Here is a 3733-nt window from a genome sequence, read left to right as displayed (position 1 = left end):
CTACAACGGACTACTACTGACTACCGAATACTGACTGCTACTGACTACCAAATACTGATTACTACTGACTACCATCAATTACTGACTACCTAATACTGATCTACCAAATACTGACTACTGCTGACTCACCGAATACTGACTACTGACTACCAAATACTGATTACTACTGACTACCGAATACTGACTACTACTGACTACCTATACTGACTACTGACTACTGACTGCTGACTATTGACGATGACAACTACCAACTGGTTACTGACTATTACTGGCTGATAACTTCTGACTCCTGACTGCTACTGACTAATAATAGAGACTATTGACTACAGACTAATAACTACAGACTACTACAGACTAATGACTACTAATAACTAATGACTACAGGCTACTACTAACCAATGACTACAGACTACTACAGACTAATGACTACTAATAACTAATGACTACAGGCTACTACTAACCAATGACTACAGACTACTACAGACTAATGACTACTAATAACTAATGACATAGGCTACTACAGACTAATGACTACTAATAACTAATGACTACTAACTACCGACTACCTGGACTAATATCTACTGACTAGAACTGACTACTAACTAATAACTACTGAATACTACTGACTAATAACAAATGTCTACTTATAACTACTGACTACTACTATAGAATAACTATCTTCAAAGTAATGACTCGGGACGTCGGGTTTGAAATGAAAGCTTCTTTAGCAATACTCACTTATTCACGTGACATTTAACTACTTTAGAATCTACAAATCAATAAAAGAAAGTTGCTAGTGAAAGTCAGGATAATCACTTGTCACTTGTACATAACTGGCACGTTCTCTCTCTCTACTTCCTGTCGCAAGGCATTCTGGAACTTGCAGTCAAAAGCGCAATCCAATACTAACCAATAAAACAAAAATATGTATGTAGTTCTCTCAATCTCCAACACACGAATTCTATAACAATTACCTAAATAACTGCAAAGAAAATATATTTAGATACAGCTCAATTAATTAACTGCAAACATTAACTCTGTAACCCATTAAAGTTACAACAACTACTGAATAATAACAAATGTGTACTACTGACTACTGAATACTTCTAACGAATGACTACAGACTACAACTGCTCACCATCATCCCCACCACCATCATCATCCCCACCATCATCATCACCACCACCACCATCATCATCATCATCACCATCATCTTCACCACCACCATCATCACCACCATCATCACCATCATCACCCTCACCATCATCATCCTCACCATAATAATCATCATCATCATCATCATCATCATCATCACCATCATCACCACCATCATCACCATCATCATCATCATCATCACCACCACCATCATCACCACCATCATCATCACCACCATCACCACCATCATCATCATCATCACCACCGCCACCATCATAATCCCCACCATCATCATCACCACCACCATCATTATCATCATCACCATCATCTTCACCCTCACCATCATCATCCTCACCATAATAATCATCACCATCATCATCATCACCATCATCACCATCATCATCCTCACCATAATAATCATCACCATCATCACCATCATCATCACCATCACCACCATGGCCCTCGTCCTCTCTCCTCTTCCTCGCTCCTCTTCCTCCTCCCCCTCTGTCTCACCTGTGTTGAGCACCTTCTTGATGACCACGGCCACCTGTCCCTTCAGCATGGAGTTGAGCAGCTTGACGATGAGGATGAGACAGGAACACAGCACCAGGAGAGACAGAGCCAGCAGGATCAGGCCTATCGCCAGGTCAGACAGGTCCACGTTCACAAAGATATGTTTACCTGGGGAGGGAGGACACACGTTACCTGGGAGGGAGATACCTGGGGAGGGACATCATTACCTGGGAGGGAGATACCTGTGAAGCGACAACACACATTACCTGGGGAGGAATACCTGGGGGAAGGACAACACACATTACTGGGGAGGACAACACACACACCTGGAGAGGCAGAACACACACACACACACACAACACACAGACACACACACACACACACACAGACACAGAGAGGCACACACACACAGACACACACAGAGACACACATAGAAACACACAAAGACACACACACAGAAACACACACACATAGAGACACACAAAGACACACAGAGACAGAATATAAATGCTATAAAAGTATCTACAGTATTTGAAGACTCCGTGTGAAAGGTGGACAGATGACACATGGTAGCATTCAAATAGCACCCTATTCCCTATATAGTGCACTACTTCAGACCAGAGCCCTATGGAACCATATTCCCTATGTAGTGCTACTTCTAGACCAGAGCCCTATGGCACCCTATTCTCTATATATTGCAATACTTAGACACAGCAGCCATGTTCCTATATAGCAGTGCACTACTTTAGAACAGAGCCATATTCCCTATATAGTGCACTACTTTAGACCAGAGCCCATTCCCTATATGGTACACTACTGACTAGGCCTAGACCCTGGTTACTACTTTAGACAGGCTAATGGCCTAGATCAGGTATAGGGTCATTGGAGACAGACGGTAGTTGTCATGGGAACAGTGTTTCCTGTTTGTTGACTGTGTAGCATACATATCTCGTATGTTGTGGATCTCTGAGATGTTAGTAGAGTGTAGCAGAGGTCCTGGGAACACCAACAGAGGGCTGGGGAGGTGCAGTTCTCTGGCCCGGGGACCGTCTCATTAAGTCAGGTCTGGAACACACACACACACAAGTGTTGATGCATCTGGTGTGTTGGAGTATGTTTGGTTGTTGTTAGTATGTTTGGGTAACGTTTTGGTTTATGTGTGGTGTGTTGTGTTGTGTTGTGTTGTGTTGTGTTGTGTTGTGTTGTTAGCATGTTTGGGTAACGTGTTGGAGTATGTTTGGTGTGTTGTTAGCATGTTTGGGTAACATGTTGGTTTAGCATGTGTTCTTAGCATGTTTGGTGTTGTTGGTTTATGTTGGTGGGCAACATGTTTTTGGGTAACATGTTGTGGTTTGGGTGTGTTGTTAGCATGTTTGGGTAACATGTTGGTTTATGTTTGGTAAGTTGTTAGTATGTTTGGGTAACATGTTTGGGCAACATGTTAGTTTATGTTTGGTGTGTTGTTAGCATGTTTGGGTAACATGTTGGTTTATGTTTGGTGTGTTATTAGCATGTTTGTTATTGGTTTATGTTTGGGTAACATGTTTGGGTAACATGTTGGTTTATGTTTGGTGTGTTGTTAGTATGTTTGGGTAACATGTTGGTTTATGTTTGGTGTGTTGTTAGCATGTTTGGGTAACATGTTGGTTTATGTTTGGTGTGTTGTTAGCATGTTTGGGTAACATGTTGGTTTATGTTTGGTGTGTTGTTAGCATGTTTGGGTAACATGTTGGTTTATGTTTGGTGTGTTGTTAGTATGTTTGGGTAACATGTTGGTTTATGTTTGGTGTGTTGCTAGCATGTTTGGGTAACATGTTGGTTTATGTTTGGTGTGTTGTTAGCATGTTTGGGTAACATGTTGGTTTATGTTTGGTGTGTTGTTAGCATGTTTGGGTAACATGTTGGTTTATGTTTGGTGTGTTGTTAGCATGTTTGGGTAACATGTTGGTTTATGTTTGGTGTGTTGTTAGCATGTTTGGGTAACATGTTGGTTTATGTTTGGTGTGTTGTTAGCATGTTTGGGTAACATGTTGGTTTATGTTTGGTGTGTTGTTAGCATGTTTGG

Source organism: Oncorhynchus nerka, linkage group LG18, assembly GCF_034236695.1.
Source record: "Oncorhynchus nerka isolate Pitt River linkage group LG18, Oner_Uvic_2.0, whole genome shotgun sequence".
In the NCBI taxonomy this organism is placed as follows: Eukaryota; Metazoa; Chordata; class Actinopteri; order Salmoniformes; family Salmonidae; genus Oncorhynchus; species Oncorhynchus nerka.
The sequence above is the reverse complement of the archived record's forward strand: the minus strand, read 5'-3'. Positions refer to the sequence as shown.